The sequence below is a fragment of the Aricia agestis genome, chromosome 12 (assembly GCF_905147365.1).
Source record: "Aricia agestis chromosome 12, ilAriAges1.1, whole genome shotgun sequence".
NCBI classification, from domain to species: domain Eukaryota; kingdom Metazoa; phylum Arthropoda; class Insecta; order Lepidoptera; family Lycaenidae; genus Aricia; species Aricia agestis.
In genome coordinates, this window is record NC_056417.1 from 5,704,494 (window position 1) to 5,729,990 (window position 25,497).

The 25,497-nt window shown below is 36.0% G+C and overlaps 1 protein-coding gene across 1 annotated transcript in view; it reads right to left on the minus strand.

The window, feature by feature from the left end:
* The window catches only part of LOC121732200 (rhomboid-related protein 3), a 154,915-nt gene that overhangs the window by 36,738 nt on the left and 92,680 nt on the right, over window positions 1–25,497 (minus strand). The gene's annotated exons all lie outside the window — the stretch shown is intronic.

Below are 25,497 nucleotides of genomic sequence, written 5' to 3' on the forward strand. Positions count from 1 at the left end.
TTTCCATTGTTATATAATATTTTAGTAACATGTCTTTTGTCGACATTGTCGAGGTGTGTATTTGCATATAATTATAATAAAATTAAAATAATTAATGAAATAATTGTACACCTAGGGTGTTGTGAAAGGGTCATAAAATAAATGTAAGTATTACTGTAGGTTAATTATATTTATTTTAAAAAAGTATTTAGATAAGTATACTTATTATTTTGCTAGTTCTATCAGCGTTATTTAAATGCAAAAAAGATTCCGTATAATATGTGTAAGACTTACATCACGAACTTTTTACTTACATTAAATATTGTAGCTTTGTAAAAAATAGCCTCTATCTAGTCTAGTTTTTAAAGAGTCGCTCTTCTACGTATAGTGTGGCCAAACTGACAATATTACAATTACTATGTTCTTTAGTGTTTAATACATATAAAATCGTATTTTTAATATACAAAGTCCTTTTGTTTCAAAACGTAAGGTTCAACCGTTGAAAATGCATCATATTCGATTAATATAAAGTATAAACGATTAGTTTTGGACAATAATAATTCCGGAGTAATAAAACACAAATAAACACATTATGGAGGTCATCAGTGAGACAAAAGGGATTGTGTCCGATTATATACCACGAATTTACATCATTTCCAATTAGCTGTGGTGTTGCACTCACAAACTTGTGGTGTGGCAACACTTTAAAACGTTTCCTAATTTTTAGGTGTTTTGAAGGTAACACAAATTAAAATCAAGTTTAAATTCTTTCAGGTAAACTTGGTTTAAGTAAATTCGGACATATTTATATTATGTGTGTTTTCGTCGTACCTATCTGAATTTGGCTATGATTTTTTCTGCAAAATGTGTCAATACCAAAATATAATGCAGTATTTAAATGAAAGTTGAAATAATGATTTTTTATTCCAAATTGGTTAGAAACTAACATGTTTGGATGTCTTATAATATTATGCCGCATACCACCTGTTCAGAAACTAGCTAGGTGAGAAAAACTGGCAAAAGTAACTCTTCTATTCTATTCTAGGGAGTTTTACTGCGAAACGAATACTGTGGCAACACTGGCGTGCGTGTGGCCGGCGGGCGGCGACAATGCGTGCTGTAAATCCCGTCCAAATTCATTCTACCTTTCACGTGACCTTTACGGCTACACCATAAGGATTATTTTTACTCGCTCCAAGGTGAAATAAGTCTGAACGCGGTGTAATGTATGCGCGTCGGGGAGGTCCGCGACTGTCGTGGGAAGTACACCTTTCTCTTTTCCCCAATAATGGGGAATTGAGCAGGTGCCGTATTTGGTGCTAGTACGCCTACCGTAAATCATAATTGGTTGAAATGTTGACAGTGCATGTTTGCTACTGCGTAGGTAGCTATGTGCACACAATGTGGTATGAAAGTAAATAAATTATATAAGATATATCGCGGTAAACAACCGCGATATATCTTATATAATTTATTTAAACGAGCAATTCTTGTATATATATAAATATATAATTGAAATCTCGGAATCGGCTCCAACGATTTTCATGAAATAGGGGGTTTCGGGGGCGATAAATTGATCTAGCTAGGAATCATTTTTAGAAAATGTCATTTTCATCGGATACCGAGTAAAGCTCGGTCAAACAGCTAGTTAACTTATTAAGTGGTATATACGAGTACATAGTTTGAAATCTAATGGTCAGTTGTATTTTCATTATTATAGGACTTACAATTATGTATGTGGATATTGTATATAATATTTAGTTACAAAATTGTAAACTTTATTTTAAAAGATTAATTTTTTCTCACTTTTTTTGGTAAAAAAGTGGGCCCCGTGCGAGTTTCTTACGCCGGTTCTTCTCGCCGGGTTAGTTCCCGAACCGGTGGTAGGCATCATGTAGGACTTTCTGAAAACATTTATTTTAAATTTATTCAGAAATAAAACAATTTTGATTTGATTTGATTTGATTTATTTGCTTCGGAGCCAGGACATACATTGCTTTATTGGGTCACTACTCACTAATCAAAATGGTCTAATCAAAATACTATGGAGTGAGTACTCCATAGTATTTTGATTGAGAAAGTACTCCATAGGGTAGAAAGAGAGTCTATCATAATTGCCCTGCATGATTGACGCCGATTCTCCGATTGTGTATCGACTATCGGGTTTCCCATTGATTCGCAATTTTGGTTATCCAAACGGCTAATTGCATATCTAAAAGGAACATAATATTTTCTTAATAATAAAAATTACGTGTATTTAAGTCTTATAATTTGTAGAGGTATATTTTAACAGAGTTTAAGTATACATAAATGCACGGGCGCATATTATAAAGCTTTGATAAGGGAGGGGGTCTCTAACGTAAAAAAGCGGCCAAGTGCGAGTTGGACTCGCCCATGAAGGGTTTTGCAGCAGCCTAAATACCTACTCTGCCTATGGACATGCTCCACAGTATAATAATCATTATTATATTGTAAATAGAAAAAAAATACATGTACCTATCTCGCCGATGAAAATCGGTGGGTACACAATCCACCGATTTTCATCGGCGAACAACAAACCCCCCCCCTTATATACCCCCACGCATATAAATGAAATAAAATTATCGAGTTTTTACAATCAGTCAATTGATCGAGTTTTCTTCAAGTTACGGTCGCGGTAGCTAGTCGGCGCGTCTACGACTTTCGTAGCTAGTCACGTGTTACTCGTAGCGGGTGGAAACTCTACGAATAACGTTATAATAGTGTACAGTGTGTAACAAAAATAAGTGATAATACTTTAGGATGTGTACGTGTTCCTAGTAGAGAGTTCACTGTGAAAGTAGCAGCTCTGAAAGTCGATTTTTTTTTCACTTTTGTATGGGCAAGGGCCCGAGCGTTACAAGTTTCCCCATACAAAAGTGAAAAATAATTTTGGTCTTTCAGCGCTGCCACTTTCACAGTGAACCCTAAAGTATTATCACTTATTTTTGTTACACCCTGTATATATTATTGATGTAACTATGAAGAAACTTATATTTTAGAATTATGGCTATATAATATAAGGATTGTTATAAACCACCTGTGGTCAAATTGCATAGGTCATAGAGCAACACACTCAACTTAGGACTAATCCCATAAATGTTTAATTTCTAAAACAAAAGCATTTCGACTAAAGACTTATTGGGCTCTCGCCTAAACGCAACAGTCTTTAGAATGTACTATAATTATTGCAATACAAAATATTTGTTTATGAGTGTGCATTTATGTGTTTTGTGTCCCAATAGTCTGTCTTGTCTCAAATGAGCGAAATTCCCTAAAGTTCAGGATCTCATGTATACAGTACATTGACATATTTAAACATAGTATGATAAATGTCGGGTGTTATCAGTAATCTGAGCAGATGAGCGGAATTCCGCGGCGCCTTTACTGCCGGCGCTCATCGCAATTAGCTCCAACGCCGAAATTGCAAGTGATACGGGGGACAAGGCACAGGTGAAAGCGATTTACACTTGTGGTACATATTTTTTAATTTAAATTACCTCCATTTATATTCGTAAGTCGTTATCTTTTTATCTTTTGTTAAGTTCGTTAGATCTTTAAATTACCTGTAATCTTCATAAACTTTATCAACTGTATCAACCTATATCAAAATACTTATCAAGGCGACCGCGGTACTTTAATCGGATGTTTATTGAGCACATTATTTGTATTTGTTCTACGTTTTTAAAGGAAAATATAACAACCTGACACAGCTTACGCCTGTGACTTATACCACCGATCACAAATATCGCGTGCGCGTGTCGGCCCTCTGACATGCGCGCGCGCCGCTTATAGTTAGGGCTACCGCCTACCATGTTTATCATAATAAAAACGGGACTTCGACTTGGATTTGACTTGGGCATTTTTTTTTATTTATTCTTGGCTATGGATATAGATCCTTCAGTCGACTTGGTCACATAAAATTATAGTATTGCCATGTTAATGATACAAGTATTTATACAGAAGTACTCTGCAATAGTAGTTTTTTGTCTGCGTGTGGGCGATCATAAAAAAAGAACTATAGTGTTTTTCAAATCCGTATTGAGACTCTAAAATCTTGTTGGACGTTTTAGTATTTGCTGAACTTGATAAAGCCTAACAGCTTCAATGTTATTCAATGCGTAAGATCATTAAAGTTGTACTCACTAACATAAGATCCAAAAATTAGTAATTAAAAACGTTACTTTACTAAACAACCTGCATAACCTTTATTAAAAACAACGTTTAAAGTTATACTTTTGTTTAACTAAGTCTAATTTGTATTTGAAGTGGTGGTGAAGCCGAAACTAATTAACACTGGAATGCCGGGGCCTGAACTACCCGGGGCAGCGCCGGCGGGCACGCGTCAGTGAGCTGATCGCCCGTAATCATCTTAACCCTAAAGCACTTTCATATGAGGTTACGCTTACGCTGCGTTTCTGAGTTATGTTTATTATAAACGATTTCTAAAGATTTTGTTTCGATAGGCCGAATTTAAATTCTTATGTCTTTGAACCACCTTAACTTTTATAATAATATCAATGATATGTACGTACATGCTGAAACAGTTTACTGCAATTCTTGGGAATGTCAAGCTCACCCATGCTTCTTTTCTGCGTGTAAATTGCATTTTAGGACCATCAACCATTTAATTAAAATCTGTAAAAGTGTTTGGATACTTTTCGCGCAGACTTTCAAAATTATTAAAGTTCAAGATGTATACAGCTTATATTTTCCATCAAGGAAAGTCGAAGATAGGGATGTATTTTGTAATATAAATCTAAAAACAAGACTTTCAATATAAGCCAAAACACGCGGTTTTCAACCGTATGAGGAACCCCTGTTAACTGTTTGAGTATAAGCCACGGAGGCGCCACGCCCGCGCAGCCTCCGACTGATAAGATCTTGATTTACCGAAATTGTAACAGATTAATGAAATTGTTGCCCTAACCTATTATACGTTATTATTAATCGATAAAAATATTTTAATCGAAATTAGGATTTTGCCGAAGGAATTCGAAAAAAAGGAATGCTCTCCAGGGGTGCCAACAACAGTGAAAAGAAAATAGAAAAAAGAGGGGGATGTTACATCTCATCCAACGTCGCGCGTTTCCAGCTTACGAATTTTGAATAAGGTTACTTGACGCGAGTTTTTTTTTTACCCGTGCAAAAAAGTACTACGCTGCTAAATGTTTTCACAGTTTAAAAAAATACGTGCGGCACTCGGGGACTGCCGCGGTAAAGCATAGCATTTTTTATCAACTTGTGCAATTATTATTATAATTCGCATACGTCTAGTCGCACGCACGCTAAACATGAAAGATTCAAAAATATATTAGGTTAGTTTCATCATGTCGAATTTCTTTCAAAATTTATCTGACCACGCCAGTAATGAATTGCTTCGCACGTTGGTGAGTGGCGACGCGTCGTTTCGCCACGCCAAAAGTCAAACGTCACGATCTGACCCACCGTTTCACATCGAAACCTGCTACACACATTCCTGATCATGGGAAACGAATAGCTTAAAACCTGCCAGTTTATTGGCAAATATATTGTGTGAAAAAAAAAACAAACAATTTGCCGGTTAGTTAGCGGTTTCGGTCGCGGTTCGGTTTCGTTTCGGTTTCGCGGCTCCGTCAATCGATTGTCTCGATTCCCGTGTCATACCTGTGTAGGTGTAATCGCTGTCACGGTCTAGGTGTTGGGCATCGATGTTAAATAAGTAGATTAGATGCAAATATTTAGGTACATCTTTTGATGTATCTTATCTAGGTGAAGACACAGAATGAAGTAAGTAGAGCTTTTGATTTCAAATTACGTAATTTAAGTTCTTAAATCCTAATCAATCTACTTTCACGAAAGCCGCAATATTATTAACATTTTTTAAATAAAATAAGGAAGCAATAAATTGAGCCTAAGGGCCCTTCCACACGACGTTTCTTTACGCTCGTTTGTATCCATACAAACGCAAGTTGAACGCTCAGCAAACGGAAGGAAGGCGACACGTTTTAACTTTTAACCTATCAATTCCCAAGCTGCAGCCGGCTGCCGCATAACAATTGAAAATCTGTTGTGTCTGTGATATCCACAAAGGAGGTGTTAAACTTTATATCTGCCAAAACGCGATGAAAACACGCAGAACTCAGAAGACGAGCGCATCAGGGCTTGTACCACGAAACCGTTTTGAGACTCAAACAATCGGACGAGAATGCCGCATCCTACTCAACAAACGTGGAATGACGTTGTTAGAGCAGGACGCGGCATTCTCGTCCGATTGTTTCGGACGAGCGAGTCTCAAAACGTTTTGTAGTAGGCCTACATAAACGCGTCGTCAGTGCGCAAGAAATACGTCGTGTGGAAAGGCCCTAAGACTTATACTGTAAGTTAACCATCACAAAAGGTGTATCTACTATCGTCCATCCAGCCGGCTATATTCTCACGGGGGCCGGCGGCGCCGACGGCAACAACCTCCAGCGCCGTGACACCACTTACCGAATTATCCAACAGTTTGCGGTTTCGTCTATCGCCTCGTTATTGCTATGATTTGTTTGATTACTCTGTTTTGGAATCTATTTTTGTGGATCATTAGCAGAAGTAGCAGACAAAAGATACTATACTGTACTCGGCGAAACATGGCGGTAGCGGTCAATGACTCCCTATCAAAAACTTGTCATACAAAGCCGCGATTGACAACATCGGACACTTCATTCCCAATCGCGGTTTATATAGAAAATTATAAGTTTTTGACGGGAGTCAAGGACCGTTTCCGCAATGTTTCGCAGAGTTCAGTATAGTAATCAGTACGTAGCAATTTTCAATCTAGTGAAATGTAGTGAAACTAGTCACTAGACGATGCCCGAGATTTGGTTGTGCCTATATTCTACTAGATGACGCATGAACTTCGTATCGATTAACTCATTTTTACGTTATAAACCTTCCCTGGACTTCCACGTATATGCCAAGACTAAAATTAGGAAAATCGGTTCAGCTGTTCTCGAGTTTTAGCGATACTAAAAAAATTGAAACGTTCGTTCTTCCGAGATGAAAGCTACCCTTTCCTTACCCGCGATTCAAGGTATCTACTGTCATATTACAACAAAATTGGTTCCGTGGCTTAAGCTTGAAGAAATAACAGACATACACACTTGTAACATTGATATGGTTCTGGATCTAAGTGTCTAAACACACCATGCCGAAGTTCCGCGGCGGAAGTTCGGCATGATTACGTCAGCAATGTCAAACGCATACAATATAACGCAACATAATATCGACATGGTGTGTCATCGGTAATTTAAAATACATTGCAGACGAAATCATGCCGAACTTCCGTCGCGGAACTTCGGCATGGTGTGTTTAGACACTGATTAGATCCAGAAATTGCGCAGAGACTTCTCAAAAGAGAGATAAAGAACCTTCATGTGACATTTATTGCTTTCTCAATGATCTAAAAAAAAAACTATTATAATATACTATATATATTATATATATGTCGCAGGGAAAAAAAGATATCAGGGATATCCCGAAATCCCTAGGGATATCACGAAATCCATTAAACAAAGTTAAAAGTTAAAACTAATGTATATTTTATACAAGACCTATGACATCGAATCATTTAGTACGGTTATTAGTGAGTCAACGGACTATCGCCCCCACACTAACGGCACGTACTACGTAGGTTATATTATGTCTGATATACTCTTCAGAGTATATCAGACATATATACGTCTATTGAGTACCAATAAGCATTGTATTGTACCTACTTGTTATAATATAATATTTATTCAGTGGATATTTTATCATTAACCCTATAAAATAAAATAAATGGTTAAAAAAAAACTAAGGGTCTGTTTCACCACTTCCTGATAAGTGACGAATAGGCTATCCAACAATTAACTTGACAGATCAAGAATGGAGAATCTGTCAAAAAAGTTGTGAATAGACTATTAGGCACCTTATCAGGCAGTGGTGAAACAGGCCCTATTAGCTAAAAGCTCTATCTAAGTCATTCTAAGTTCTAAGTGCGAATCGAAATGTTCAAAATTATTATATGTATATTCTGTGTGCTTGCACACATAGAGTCATTTCATACCGCAACGCGACGAGGCGAGGCGCGGCATAAATTTGTATGGATTTGACAGATTTCAATTGCGTGAGACGTCTTGCAAATCTGTCAAATCCATATAAATTGCATGCATCCACGCGTCGCGTTGCGGTCTGAATCAACCCTTAGGGTCAATTCAGACCGCAACGCGACGAGGCGAGGCGAGGCGCGGCGCGGCATAAATTGTCAGATTTCAGTTGCGCGAGGCGACATGCCAATCTGTCAATTGAGTACAAATTTAGAAATGCATCTACGCGTCGCGTTGCGGTCTGAATCAACCCTTACAAGGCTGTTTAGTTAGCGCATAGTCAAAATCAAAACCACCGTAATAATGTATTAATTTTACTTGAAAATACTTTCACACTCATAAAAGCATCATTCTCTTTGCGTCCCATAATATTATATACTTATAGGTTTTTGTCTGTCGGCTCGTAGATAGTACTCAAAGTAATATAATAAACCAGCAAATGATTACTGTTTACAACCGCAGCTTCACGCCATAAACCCAGTGAAAAGAAACACAATAAGTAGAATAATTCTTAATAGCGACAATGCTCATCCAATAAGTCGATGCGCACGATCAAACGCCAGGCAGGAGCCACAGTATAAGTAACGTACAGTAGAGTAGCTATTTCGTGTTATTGAGAGGTCGCTCAATACCGATAGGCAAGTTTTATGAGCGTGAAAAGTGTTTTTTTGTTACTTCAAAGTTCAAGTTACCTCGCTAATGTAGGTATCGTCCCGATCTTTTATGAAAATGGTCTCAGTTGACTTCTCCGTAGTACAGTTTTGAGCTTAGGCCAACGTTGGACCCAACAAAAATGTCGTTTCTAAGTTTGATTAGGACAAAGCAGTCTGTTGATCTGATATTCTGACAGGGAAGAAGTTACGTGTCGAAAGGGTATTTAAAAAGTCGGACCGGGCGCTTGACCTTTTGCCAGTCGTGTCGATCATCCGTCCCACTGGTTTACGAGAGTAAAGGGGAAATAAGGGGAGCGCCCAACTTAAAAATTGCCCAACTTTAAATGAACCGGCTATAACCGGTGCTGCGCTGTGAGATGCATTTTTATAACAAAGCTACTGTTATGATTTATGTAATTCAGTACTTAGTTTATTGTTTTTAGAATACTAAATTATTATAATTTAACTATTTTTGACTAAATTGGATGGTAGTTTAAATATTTAAATCCGGCCACACTGACAATGTGCAATCCCTTCTACGATCGCTTCACTTACAGTGGGGGGGGGGGGGGGGGGGGGGTCGACGGGTAAAAATGATGTATAAATACCCCAAGAGCGCAGTATGATGCGAATTTTGACGTAGGAACAATTGTAAGAGGAATCTCTGCCCGAAAGTGTACAAATGTATAAATGTAGAATAAATGTACTGGAAAATCATTATGCAGTTTCTTATCACTACTGTATACATTATATATTGTAGGTACAGGAGCAGAGCAGGTGCGCTCACACCTGCCACATTCCTCTTTTCAGTGATAACGAGCTGAGCCTCATTACGGGAGGAGATGACAGATCAGCGCGCAAGTCTTTGCTAATATTGTCACAGAATATATATTAGTAGTACATATTGTAAACTAAGGTTTGTACACCGTGGATTCGATTTCCGCTTATCACTTTTTGAAGTTTTCCTGGATCTTGATTATGTATTTAATAAATTTCAATAGGTATTTCTGTAATATAAATCTTAAATATGATTAGATAATTAATTATTATATGGTAGAAATATAATCTAATACAATTTTCTGCCTAAATATTCGATGTGTAGAGATACACTCCGAAAGATGCTTCCGCTCGTCAATAAACAAAAAAATCTTTATTTATATCATAAATTCCAAATCTTCAGACTTAGACTGGTTTTATATACAGTATGCAGCGGCGCGGCGCGAATACACCGCGAGATAACAAGGAAATATAAGTAAATGCCGCTATTTAAAGAAATCGTTACATATAATAATTATACTTTTGTTGTGGTCACGGTGTAGCGGCCAAGCCGTGCTTTCGCGCGGACGCATATACAATATACATCCAGCCTTAGATAGCGGCAGATCAGGGCCTGTAGACAAGTGGCAAAGCGCTAACGCTAACGCTAGCGCTACAAAATGTATGCGATTTGACATAAGTCATCGCTTCGCTAGCGAATACTAATGTCAAATCCATGCATTTTGTAGCGCTAGCGTTAGCGTTAGCGTTAGCGTTTTGCCACTTGTCTACGGGGGCTGATTGGAATGAAGTTTTGTATTGGGAAACTTTAAATCCCGATAAAGGAGGACCGATTTTCCCCAAAAAATTGTATCTTTCTCGCGCGATAAACGTATTACGGTGCTAAGCTTACATACAATACCTTATACCTCGATTATCTAGTATCCTAAAATCTACTACCTACCTATCTAGCAACATTGTCACTCTCATAATATGCCTACTTAATTATTATGTACTAGCTGTTGCCCGCGACTTCGTCCGCGTGGACTTCAGTTTATAGCGCGCGATGTCAACAAAATTGGTGTCAAAAGCTTTTATAAAAAAACCCTGGTACCCCTTAAATTAATACAGCTGTGCAGTGTGCAAACAATAAGTACTTCATTTTTGTATGTTAAACTTTATATATTATGCCAAATTTTAAAGCTTATTTAGCCCCCCAATTACACAACTTTACCCATAAACTATTTATCATTGATAGGTTTAGCCCCAATTTCACCAACGTCTGTTAGTGTTAACAGCTTGTTAAAATATCCTGTCTTCTCTTTCATTCATATGAAAAACAAAACAGCTAACGTGATACTAATTCGAGCATTAACTTTAACAGTCGTTGGTGAAATTTGGTCTTAAGGTTACGTCACTGCCTGCACAGATAAAGTACTGAGTTATTTAATACCGTAGAATAGATATAACAATCGAAAAAAATCGAGACTTAAATGTAAGATGATACCACCTCTTATAGAAAGACTTTTGAGCAAGCGTCAGCGCGATGTAGAAGACGCACGGCGCCATCTATTATGAATTGTTGGAACAAATTTACGACCCTTACAACCCTTTTTTCCAGTAAAAAAGTAGCCTATGTTCTTTCTCAGGCTTTAGACTATCAGTATACAAAATTTCATTACAATCGGTTCGGTAGTTTTGGCGTTTGGCGTGAAAGCGAGACTGACAGACAGACAGACAGACAGAGATACTTTCGCATTCATAATATTAGTACAGATTATGTGCACACTGCACAGCTGTTTTTGGGTATTTTGATTAATTAAGGGCCGCGCTACACCGGAATGGCAGCGGCGAGGCGAGCACTTTCAGCGCTGCCATTCCGGTGTAGCGCGGCCCTAAGAGGGGTACCACTTACCAGGGTTTTAAAAAGTTTTTAAATTTGACACAAATTTTGTTGACACCGCGCGCTATAAACTAAAGTCCACGCGGACGAAGTCGCGGGCAACAGCTAGTTATGAATAAAAACAATAATATATAATAAAGTAGGTATGATTAGTTCTGTTATAATAATGAAGTAAAAAATAAAGCGCCATCTGTTTTCATATATTAGAATTAAAATGTTGATTGCATTGATATATTTTCTGGATGGAATATAGGCCAACACAACACACTCGAACTCCTTAGAAATGCAGTAGGAGTTCTATAAGATAAGATAGATTGATTATTATTATAGCAAGTGATAATATTATTAAACATAATATTCTAACGTATTAAAAACTATAAACAAAAACATAATAACTAATAAGTATGATTAGTTCTATGTTCCAACGAAGTAAAAAAAAAAGCGCCATCTGTTGAATCGTATTAGAACTAAAATGTTCCTTGCATCGCGTCGATATATTTCTGGATTTTTTATAATATTATACATAAAATATATTTAAGATTTTTGAAATATTATTTTAATACACATCCAAGACCCATTGAAAACTTTTTGTTCCGCCTGCGGGACTCGAACCCAGGACCCCCGGGGTGAGCGCTGGCCACGCGCAATGCGAAGTAATTTTCATCGATATTTTCATGGAAATAAGATATTTTCCCACATCAAAATGTAGCCTATGTCCTTTCTCAGACTCTAGAATAACTGTGTACAAAATTTCATTGCAATCGGTTCAGTAGTTTTGGCGTGAAAGCGAGACAGACAGACAGACAGACAGACAGACAGACAGACAGACAGACAGAGATACTTTCGCATTTATAATATTAGTATAGATTAGTCAGTTCTGTCGCCTGTGCTCGCGGCCGGATGGGCGTGCGCCTGCGCATACCAAGCGCAACTCGTCGCCTTCATTCCCAAGTGTGGACAGACTTCAAAACTGTACCGTTTTTTTAACCGACTGTACTAAAAGAATTAATTTTCGGTATATGTTGACCTACACGGATGGCCCGTGGATGACAATGTTATAGCGTCGATGTAAAACAGCTATCACACAAAATTATAGCAGCATTATCACACCAAATGCAATGTGATACATACTTAGATGACATGACATTGATAAGAGAGTGTGTCGGTAAGATGCAAAATAGTTTCTCTAGTGACACTTTATGGGATGGTGGACTTAGATTAAATTGAATCCATGTAGAATGCATATTCAATTAATAATATTACTCTATTTATCAGCACAAGCAGGAATGAAGATCAGATTTCAATATTATTTTTTATTTTCATTCCGTTTATCCGGCAAGTGTGAATTAATTAATAAATTTCACACATAAAAGGAGCTACCGGCATCAAATCGATTTGATAACATCGCAACTCGCATCACACACGATCATGGTCAAATTGAACTTACATACAGACTCACAAGGCTGTTTTGGCGCGTGCCCAAAGCTAAATCAGCCATATCAGTCTGCTTTCGAATCTCGAAGAGTACACACGTTAATTTCTACCAGTTTTACCAGAGTTTCCCAAACTTTACTCGTCATGTTCACTTGTGCAAGTTGCGGCAACGAACACACAGATGGTCCAGTACACGTTAAAAGACAGCTGGACGACACTTATCTTGTCAATGTCAAGAACTAATATTCTGCCATACTAAAGCTCTGGCAGAATGGTGCAACCCTGCATCCATGGTTTTGGCAACCAAAAAGGAAAAATACTAACGCTGGCGTCATTTTCTATAGCAACTGTTTCATATCCTGTTCCTTGACAATGTCATCTATGTTCCTTGACAATGTCATCTACGCGCCAAAACTTACTGTAGCTCTTAATTTTTTGCAATTGAAGTCTACCGTATTTTGCTATCTGTAGAGATATTTCTTGGCTTGAAACCGACCGCGGCGGGGGTAGGTAGATAAAAAGTTTACACTTCAATTACTAAAAAATGTGTCACTGTTTTTTTCGTCACCGTCTGACGCGCAATGTTATCTATGAAGGTATTTCCCCGGCTCATGTTGCAATCAGGGCTGTCAACTTTACAAAAATAAAACAAAATTGAAGCTAGAGTAAACGGTTAAAATAAACCATTCTGCTTTCAATATTAAAGTATTTTGTAGAGCTTCTTGTTCTACAATGTTTTGTTAACCAAAAAAGTTAGGTTGGTACAGATTTTTGACGCCATATTCATTGTTAAGGGGTTATATCTTTTATATTGTCAGCCCTGGGCTTGTGCCGTGGCGGTGGCACGCGGACAGACCCGCCTGTTTATAGTTCCCAGGCGATAATCGCTATCTACCTCAAACACCTTGTTTGAAGGCGCTAGAGCCGACGCAACATCACCTCACATTGATGTTTCACTAAAGATGCACTTTGATATTGAAATGGGAATGTTGGTGACAGTGTTTTCCGGAATAAACAGTGTTGGCAACATAAACAGTGTTGGCAACATAAACAGTACGCATATAAATTAATACATTGTTACATCAGTAACTAATTACTATAGTAACAAAAGTTTGGGGAAATAAATATACGTAACATAAATATATATTATAGAAAGATATGGGAAAGAAGTTAGAACTAATCTTGATAAAATATCAAATGTTGCCACAGAGAAAACAAATTATATCAAGTTATTAGCAAAAAGCTGTAGAGGGGATTCATTTTTTTCGCAGGGCTTCTTTTAAAGTCCTGCCCCTCTATCATGAGCTCTTAAAGCCAGCCAGAATACTGACTGGCTCGCATTTTGGTACCATGACCTCTATTTTCCAGCCAGTCAGTGGTCACGTGACACAAAACTCACTTCTCCATTGTTAACTGAGTAATAATTTCGTATCATTTGGTATCATGACAACACTTCTGACATAAGCTCGCTTGCTTTTACGTCAAATACAGCAATTCAATAAACACCAACCAACGAGTAGCTTTTACTGAATAGTTTACATTTTAGTAATTTTATTACATACTTTTTAGTCTTAAATTATATTGCTATTTAGTTGATTAGTTACTTAATAAGTTATATTTTAGTCTATAGCATATATTTTAGTGAAAATAATTCGTTATTAAAACCAAAAAACTAAACATTCGAAGTGTCCAAATTTTTGGAAAACGATTAAGTATTCTCAAGTTAATCACGAAGTGATACATAAGTAAAGACGTAGAGACCTTAGTAATCCATTTAGTGTTAGTGAGGTTTCAGAATAATAACATAAGTGAGGTGTAGTATATTAGTACAATATACCTATATGTCTAGTCAACAATAAGGTTTGCATTTGTGCGATGAGCTAAGACTGCATTGATTTAGTACACAAGAAACACATACAAGGTATAAGGAACACAAGTGTTGTGTATAATTACTGTAAAACAAGTATGAATTTTCACCAAAAACCTACAGGTACAATCTTATAGTTGCATTGTAGGTTTTTGTGTTATTTCACAAACTATTTCCTTGTAAACCTGAAGTATTTTGGTATATGCATGATAAACACTGCACCAAAGAGGTAAATTCAATATTAAGTACTTACTTTTAACAAGAATTTTCAGAACACAACCTTTTAAACTTTAGATGTATGTATAACATGCTCCGGATAAACATTGACACACCTAAACTAATAGAAAAGTTAAATAATTGATAATATCATAGAATCCCAATTAGCTAAATTCTCATATGAGCACTTTTTCATTTATAACTTCTTCTCTTGACTACAATATGGTATTATATGATGGGAATAGTGTAAATCACTAAATTTTACTCAAAAACAAAAACCTACATTATAGTGCTTTTCCAAAAAAGACTTACTTAATAAGAATTGCATAACAAACATATGGAACTTATTGTTCATAAAACATAATATTATCATAGGAACATATATTATTATGTATTACCAAAAATACTTTTGTACTTACCTCAATAATAATAATAAGTATTAGTTTTATATTAAATTAAAACTTAAAATACATGAGGACTTACTATGTACTTCTTAGGAACCTATCTAAGGAGCATTTCGTACAATCTTTTGATTGCAGTAGGTCTTTGTGTTATTTCACAAACTATTTCCTTGTAAACCATGCATGATAAACGCTGCACCAAAGAGGTAAATTCAAAGGTATTACTTTCTCAATAACAAGAATTTTGAGAACACAACCTTTGAAACTTTAGATTCATGTATATTCACGAATAAATATTAACACACACACATACACCTAAACTACTAGAAAAGTTAAATCATTGATAATATAAAATCCAAATTAGCTAAATTCTCATATGCACTTTTTCATTTATAACATCTCTTGACTACAATATGATATAATATACAATGGGAATAGTCACTAAAACTCAAAAATATAATCCTACATTCCTTATAGTACTTTTTCCAAAAAGACATAACAAAAATTGCATAACAAACATACTTATTGTTCATAAAACATAATATTTTCATTGGAACTTATATTATTATTACCAAAAATACTTTTGTACCTCAATAATAGTAATATTAGTTTTATATTATTACATTAAAATTTAAAATACATGAGGACTTTAGTAAGTCCTCATTTTAAAAAGATGTGGTCGTTTTAGGGACCTATCAGACAGAGTGGTCATGCGTTGAAGCATTTGCGTTGGTGACTGAGGAGCAATTCTGACACATTCAGAACTCCTCCTGTGTGAGTATATAGAGATACTCGCACGGGAGGCATTCTACAACATAATACAACACAAAGAACACAAAACCCTTGACCGCTCTCTGTCTGAGATATCCCAGGCAATTTCCCATAGTTGCAACTTGCAATGCAGTTTCTAATTGTTATTGGTTTGCCAAATAAAAGTCTGAAATTATAATATTGTTTTTATCTTTCATCAAAAGTTTGTATTTGAACTCCTTTAATAATAATAAATTAATATTTACACAAGGGATATTTGATTCATCTTCTTTGATTTTAAGTGACAAGACCTTGTTTAAGATTTCCGCTGTATAAATATTTTTATAAGTATAATATAAAAGAGATTTACAACTTGCCTATCTGATACTAGGTTGATAATAAGATGTAAGACAAATATAGTACCTATTGATGAAAGCTGTGTATGAATATGTATCTAAGGTAGGTATATTTAAGTGAGAAAATAAATGAAAAAACATTTAAAAACGAGTATTTATTAAATTTCTTTTAATTAAAGCTTTTGAGTGAATATATATTATCTTCCTAGGACTTTGTCATCATTACACTTGCAATTCTTTATTATAAAATGTAGTACTTATAGTATCTCAGTGTTAGCAATCATCCTTTATCCTGAAAAATATTTGGTTCAGCGTACACAATACTAATAATGTAAAATGCCTTACAAGGCACGAAAAGGGGATTATTAAACTTATAAATTGCCTGTTTATGTTACAATAATACCTATTTGAAAGCTCAAAAAAACGTAGGTGTTCAAGAATGAGTTCAAGTTCAACAAACTATGTTCAACTCATGACATCAACTCTGTTGTAATGCATGTAATTGTAATCCACAAGTTTGATGCATTTCTAAGACTTTTTTATGGTAGATTATTTAGCGTAGGTATCAAATAGGTATAGGATTTAATAAACTTATCAATTTCTTGCATATAACATAATCTCTATAAACTTATTAACAATATCTAATTATCTTTTTTTTTGTCTCCTTCTTCTTCTTTTTTTTAATTGCCGACTCAGTTAGTTGCCAATGTCAGAGAATTCTTTCTCCTCTAGATCGCCATGCTTGTGATAATATAAACATGAAGGAGTGTTATTTTCTCAGTGTTTTCATAAAGGGCTTATAAAATACCAAAAAAATATAAATAAAACCATTTACACATTTATAATAATTACCTTTAAATACAATAAATCGGTGCAAAAGTAACTATTCCTACATTGACCACGTTATATATTAGAAAATAGTATATTTTATAATAAAAAATATCTTTTTTTTTAAAACTATATTTTCATCTTGATTTACAATTTTTCCGTTAGTCGTTATGGCTAAGCCATTTCAATTCCTAAAAAAAAAAACAATTCCGTGAGTCAAATTTGACGTTCGTGTTTGACATTTCTTAATCCAGTTCAGAGACAATTATTACAGGTTACAACCATTCAGAAGTAAAAGTTGTTATGATGCGAAAAAAGAACAATTTACTTTACAAGTGTTTTCTGAGCTGCGCGGATTAGCTCAGGTTTTGACAAAGTTAATGATAAGGCCCCTGGAAGATTTTTATCATTCTAGGCTCTTAATTTATTAAAATATACGCAACTTTCTATAAAATGTATGTAATGTGCAAGTTAAAATAAATTGCTTTTCACTTTGACGTCATGACGGAAAAGATATTTTTTATCTCTGAAAGTACGATCTCACCTAAAAACATTTTTTTAATGAGCATTGTCCAAAAAAAATCACATGTACTTTTTATATTTTTTTTCGTTAAAATAGGGTATTTTAAGAATATAAATTAAATAATTTTGAAATTCATCGGCTAGTTTTTTCTCAATAAATTTTTAAAGTTTCGCTCTGACGTCATCATCGGCGGCCAACTGACCTCTGCAGTATGTTTTAAATTTCCTTTCAATCTTATTTATAATGGCTGGTTCGTCCAATCCAAGTTCTTATTATGTGAAAGCTGATACGAGAAGCTTACCAAAAGTTCGAAACGTAATGTTGATCGAATTTATTGCTAATTTACGCCATTGAAGGTCAAACTAAGGTTAAACATATTTGTTCAAAAATATAAGTAACTAATGGGTATTTTTTTCGTTTATATGCAGAAAAACGATCACTGACCTTATTCCTCGAAATGTTTTTGTAATGAGCAAAATTAAAATAAATTGGACAATCCCCATTGTGTGTCGCTAATTTTATATCGATGTAGAGCATCTAGCATATGATTATAATAATAACATAAAAGTAAACCTTATCGTTAAGACAATAACAGTTATATTTGAAAATATAACTTTCATGACTTTACCAAATACTTTAGTCTCCAAAGAGGTGTCACACTGCACCTTTTGTTTGAGTTCAATATCTATAATATTGTCTATGTGTAATTCTTCTTTAAATATTAAGTACATAAAGAACAAAGAGTTGTTCTATAATAATAATTTCAAATAAATATTATCAAAGACGCTTTAATGCTGGTCGAAAATATTTTAAGTTTTTTTTAAACATTAATTCCTTATAGGCCAGTGTTATTTTCCAAGCATTAAATTAGGTCGAAAATACAAGAAGACTTTAGAATATTGGAATACCTTTTGAACCCTTTTTAAAATATTTCAGTAAAATTTGAAAATATCTTCAGAAGTTGCTGAATATTTTATAGTAACGTACCGGTCTATTTTGAAGACATTTTGATAAATGATCGATCAAAAAGCACTTTAAGCTCAGCAAACGCTTTCAATATTTTATGCAATAGGGTTTCTAAGATTTTAATATAAAATACTAGAGTGAGTTTGCAATTTTAATGTTTTGTTCAGTCTATGTCCTGGTTTTAAAGTCCTTGGATGAGTTTTCTGAGATGAAATTTTACATAATGTATAATTTCACTAAAAAAGTATAAGTACTGCAATTTCCAATATTGTGAAAAGCAAAACAGAGCAAGCATACCTAAATATACCTATATTTTGCCGCTCGGTAAAAAAAGATACTATAATGCTTTGTTCAAACCTACGCGACCAGGCGACTGCGAAGCGGATCGTCAAGTTGTCAAATGTGTGTTTTGTATACAAAAAACACACAAATTGACAGCTTGACGCAACTTGACGCTCCGTCACTGACGTAGGTTTGTTCTAAGCCTACTCTCTATCCAGCTGACAAATTTTTAATCAGTCATGTTACATGTACCATGAGTCATGACGCGAGTTTAACAATTTATTTCTAATCAAAACATCCAGAAGATAACACTACCCCAGAAGAGGTTAAAAAAATCCATTTTCGAAGAGCCTCAGATAGTTAAAGTTCCAAGTTCTATAATAGTCATGGCATTACGGTAATGCAGTATGTGGCACCTGCAAGGCCGCATCTGCAAGGCCACTGTGACAAGGCCAGGCCGTTGGCACCGCAGCTAGCCAAGGACTCCACCTGCCTATTTGTGTACTGTACTGTTTTGGACAGACGGACGGACTTATATTTATTCATAAAGGTCTAGGCTATTATAGTTTAAAATGGTAGGTGTTGCTGCAACTTTGTTTAGGAATTCTTTTTGTACGTTAATTCGTTCTTAACAAAAAAGGTAAAATAAAAAGAATCCCATCATGTCTTTACTACTTTTCCGAGATTGAAAGCATGTTCATAGACAATACAAAATTTCATCCAAACAGGTTTAGCAATTTGAGCATGTAGATGTAACAATTCTTACTTTAATCCATCAGTTCTTTTCACAGTTTCATATAATATATAATAACTTCTTATTAAGTAAGTACATGCAGAAATATTCCAAGACACTTGCTTCTAAGTTTGATAAGTTATAAATAACTCTGCGTCCTTTGAAGCTTGACTGTATACATTCTTATTGGCACAATCATTCAATACGAATGCGTCGAAAAAGAAACAATGTGCGCCTCGAAATAGATCGGAAACGATTAAGACTGTGTTTGTGTCTGTTTGTGTATTTCCCGCGCGTAAACTTGACAGAATTAGTAACAATACCCTCCCTTTTAAGTCTAATGTAGAATACTTGGAAATGACCACTGTATAGAAAGCAAATACCTGCCAGATCTATTTGTCTGTATGTCTTGAAGTAATGATTATGGACAAAACTCCCTAATTACATCCCTCAATCTCTACATTTACAATATAATTAGAAGATGCATTACTCTTATTAATATGACGTTTACAGTTTACACTGTACAACCTTCTTCCAGACAGAGAAGACTTCGTTTTTCGATGCAAATTAAATGGACAATCTAACTATTCTAGGATTCCCTCAAATAAACGGAAGGTTTATCGTTGATACCGCTGCATGCAGCGGTATCAACGATATACCGCTGTACTTACAGCGCGCTGTAAGTAATACAGCTATTGGAGGAGTATTATCACAATAACAGGAAGACACAGAGGCCAGATTAGGACCGGATCAACTATAATATCACTTGTAGGCTGAAAGCACATGCTACAGGTCCAACTTGAGCTGCTGCTTGAAGAAGCTGATCGTGACATTGACTTTAACTATACAGGGTGTAACAAAAGTAGGTGATAATACTTTAGGGTGTGTATGTGTCCCATTGTCTATAGTTCACTGTAAAAGTAGCAAATTTTATAACTTTTGTATCATGTATTGGCAAATTCGCGACGCCGCACTAGGGCGCTTGCCTATACAAATCCCAAAAAAAGTTTGCTCTTTCAGTCCTATTAGTTTCACAGTGAACTCTACGCACTCCCTAAAGTATTATCATTTAGTTTTGTTACATCCTGTATTATATAGCACTTACAGCATATGCTACAGGCCCAACTTGAACCAGAAGAGCTTGCTGATCGTGACATTGACTTTAACTATACAGAGGACAGAAGCAGCCCATTCTCCCCAGCAACAGGACGTCGACGAGACATGTCGCGAATCGTCCTGCGTCTAATTCTGTCGACATCCGTGTCGCCGGCGCTGCGATGTCGCGCTGCTCTCTTTGCACGCCGCCGTCTGCGCCAGCTATATTGCACTTCTATTATTGGCGCACTTAGAGCTCATTTATAAGAAGGTGTTTGGACAAATCGCAAGATTCTATTTTTTAACACGCTTTTACAAGCTTGGGCGGTCCGCGGTATGTAACGGAATCTTTGAGCACGATTTTTATCTATCTACAGTACTCGCTAGTCTAATTAATTCGAAACTTTGCATACGTATTAAGAGCCAATGACAATTCAATAATTTGTTACTTAGTTGAAAAAAGCGTATCCTTTTAGTTTTTTTTTTAACTAAATTATATTATTTTGAAAAAAGAAACAGAAGGGAAAACGATAACAGTATACATTTTCAAAGGGCGGTAGAATAAGAGTAAATCTTCCTCCTCTATGACGCCGGTCTTCTGGTCACAGCACACATATCAACTCGGAAAGGGATCGTCACCGCATCGCCTTCGCCTCGCCGTCAGCCAGGCGTCAACCTAACGTATGCACGTATTACCAAAGCGTATCAGTAGCGCCTGTACGTCAACTCGGCTACGGCTAGACGACGCCTCGCTTACGGCTCGCCCGCGCCGACCGCTGTCCCCTTCCGAGGCGAGGCGATTACGTTACGGTTTCGCTTAGTGTGCGTTGCAGTAGGGAGTTTCATACAAACAATATTGAACGGCTCGAGGCGATACAGTGCCGATCCCTTTCCGAGTTGATATGTGTGCTTGACCTTTCTCTTCCTCAGGCTTTTTAGAAGATCAGGTCACATGTCCTGCTCCTGAATCTTGCCGCGAGTTCAATGTTTTTATCCATCTCAAGAAAAGTGTACAGCGCCGCTAAATAAGTTTTCACTTAAAAAATACCGCAATATTGCGCACGACTGCCGTGGATCGAGTTCTATGTCACATAAAAATAGGGGGTTAACGAGCAAACGGGTCACCCGATGGAAAGCAACTACCGTTGCCCATGGACAATAATGCATACATTAAAAGCTTAGTGCTTACATGTAAAATTTAGCTATTCGTAAATTAGTAACTGTAAAATTAATTTAAATACTAACAGACTATTACTTCCCAGGATATAAACGCCTACATACGACACAATAATAATTTGATTCATAATGGAGAAATAGCTTTTACGATGAAAGTTTAGGTGACCAGCTTCCGATAATACAATAGAACTGTTGGCATTATCTCCTACTTATCCCTTCAGGGGTAACAGACAGACAAACTTTCGCAATTCTAATACTATTATGGATTTATAGCTACATGACGTACTGACGACTGATAAATTATATTTTAAACGAAAAAACCTCGAAATTTTCCGGTAGTGAGCTTGATAATGATGATGAACTATTGCTAAGAACACTCGAGATCATGTCAGCAGTCAGCTCCAGAAAAAAACTAGATCAAAATCGGTCCACCCATTTGGGTACTGCGATGCCATAGACAGACACGTCAAACTTAACTAATTACCCCGCTTTAAGGGGTTTAAAAATTACAATGCCAAAGCACCATTTTATTTATTGCTCTTTAAGTTTTGTTATGAATGTAATGTCAGTTAAATTGTTTAGTTAACGATGGAGTTAATCCCAACATATTTAACTGTGTCGTACAACACGCCAACCTGTGTATAACGGTCGCAGGTTCGATTTCTGCGGGGCTAAAATGATCACATTTAGCAATTCCTCTCAATCAATTCAGCAAATTGAATTGTCAAAACTGTCAAACTGACAAATGTCAAATTAGTACGAATTACTAGATATGAATTGCAAGCAGACTTGCATTTTGCGATTTTAAAAGAATGAATCATAACATGATTCATAATGTGATTCTTCAAAGCGACCATTTTAGCCCCGCTGTTCGGAATATGACTTATGAGTAGGGGAGTTGGGGATTCGACTTTATATGTTAGTAAGGAGGCTCAAAAATGGGAAACTGGATGTCTTACGTACCTACCTCGGTTAATTTGTCAGTCATTAATTACTTATTCCAATTTGTTTAACTGCACAATACATCTGAGCGTATTTTATATTTTGGTAGCTCGATTGCTTGCATACCTAAAACCTTTTCTTCTCTTCTAGAGATAAGAACACTCGATAGTCGATGCGACGTTTGACATTGAATGAGAATTATGAAATGTTATGCACCTAGACGCTAGTCTTGCCTCTTGAACTTATAAACTTAAGGTTTTGTAAATTTTTTTTCTAGGTATAAAGTAAATTTATCTTCTAGGTGGTACAGGAAATAATAAGGCCAGAATACAACTTATTCGAGGTACAAGTTACATCATGATAACAAATCGGCAAATCGATATCTCTGTCCATTCTTATATCTGTAAAATCTGTCAAGTAACAAGATAAACTCCTAAACTTATCACTTATGGCTCTAATTGTATCTCGTTGGCCCCACAACCAGACCCCACCCGATACCCACAAATATGACAGAACACGTAAAAGAGTCAATTAAGATAAAAATATTTAGAATGTAAAATTTTTCTCTGTCACGGCATGGGCCGCGAGATGGTATCTGTATTGATAGTAATTTATCGACGTAGTGGGCGGTATTAATAGGCAGGACAGGACAGTAAAGGGTTCGATACTGTGACGTCTGAATTATATGAGGTAGGGCTGACAGAAGCCCTAAACGTGGTTTACGTACCTACGTTAACCTTTTGGCAGTTTTTGGTAAGAAGAAATGCTGTGGTTAACTATATTAGTACGTGATTATATGATATGATGATGATAATAATAAACTTTTTTGTGACCTTTTGTAGAAATAAGGACGCAGACTACAATATATTCAGACAGACGATTAAAGCTTTTCAACTGAAGTGTGAAGTGAGAAACGTGGCAATCGACGTCCATTGCAATTTGCAGTGGCCATATTTGATGCTTTACTACATCTTACTAATAAAAATATCGAACCAAATCAAAATATTTATTTCAGCACCAAAAGCTTTGTAGCAGTGAAATTGATCTTATTTTTGGCAAACTTTTATCATGGTATAGTGTGAAATTACCTTATTTAACAGGTACGCACTCACACGTTAGCAAAATGCAAAATACTACCATATTTTAATACCATGGAAAGACAAGATCAGCAAGTCTGCTTATCTTATGTCTAACTATTGTAGGTTTATCAGTAAGGTGTTAAAATTAATTTCAAAATGTGTCAGCCCTACGCCACAGTAAACTCTTTAACTGCGTAAGATATTTTTATTTGCAGACGTAAACTGGGGCATCAAATTTTTGGAATCGACATCAAGATTCAAGTCACACCTTTTATTTGTTATTGCGAATTCCTTTTGCAGATGTATTAGAGATAAGGAAAACAACAAAAACGTATTAGTGCAACAATATAAAATTTGGGTATGCTCTACTCTCCATATAGCTTATATTGTCATCGTTTCGTACAGAAAGTAGCTACTTACGAATAAAAATAATTAAAAAATCTTTAGGTCGTTATCATTACGGGCATTCGCCGGGGAATATTTCGACTATACGTTAGCAAAATCCGAAAATTCCGTCGGACTCTACAATTAGTGTCTAAACACACTAGGCCGAAGTTACGCGGCGTAAATTACGTCCGCAATGTCAAACGCATACAAAATACGGACGGAACGCGACGGAATAGTGTGTGAGTGTCGTCGGCAATTTAAAAGACTTTGCGGGCGTAACCATGCGGAATTTACGCCGCGTAACTTCGGCCTAGTGTGTTTAGACCACATTAGACACTAAGTTTTATCTTCCTCTATTTTCCACGTCTTTTCGTCTATGGTCTGTTTTCCAATTTACGTTGTGGATGAAAATATATTTTTTAACCGACTTACAAGAAAAGGAGAAGGTTTTATGTTTGGCTGAGGATATTTTCTTATGTTAATAACATTCGACTTAAGTGATAATCGTCCTAAAAGTCAAAGGTTACTCGCTGTTGTTATTCTAGGCTCGTACATTGTTACAGTTTTAGTGGTTACAGCATTGACAACTATTAGTCGATACAGTTATAGTTACATTGTTGTATAATTGTTGACGTCCCGCAATTCCAGTGCTCGTCAACCATCGGTTCCCGGGCCTCCTACGCAATTATCCATTGTTACTAATGTCTCCTCTAAATCAGGGCTATTGTACCGGCGGTTCACACGTGCGTTCTCCCACGAGTTTGTCTCTTCCTAAGATTGCGTACTTTATATGCACGTTATCAGGGCCGGATTCAAACTTTTGGTGCCCTTGGGTAGTTGGCAGATGCCAATAAAAAAAAATCCGCCGTATCATTGAAATCAATCATTAAAACTTTTATCGCTTTTGGGCACCAAAAAAATCCGCCCCATCGCTAAAACTTATGTAACTCGTTTTGATGGGTGTTTTGATATCTTATTTCAAAAAGAAGAGAGAAATGAATTGATTTAATTATTATGTTTAAGAAGAGGAAGAGATTTTCGCTTA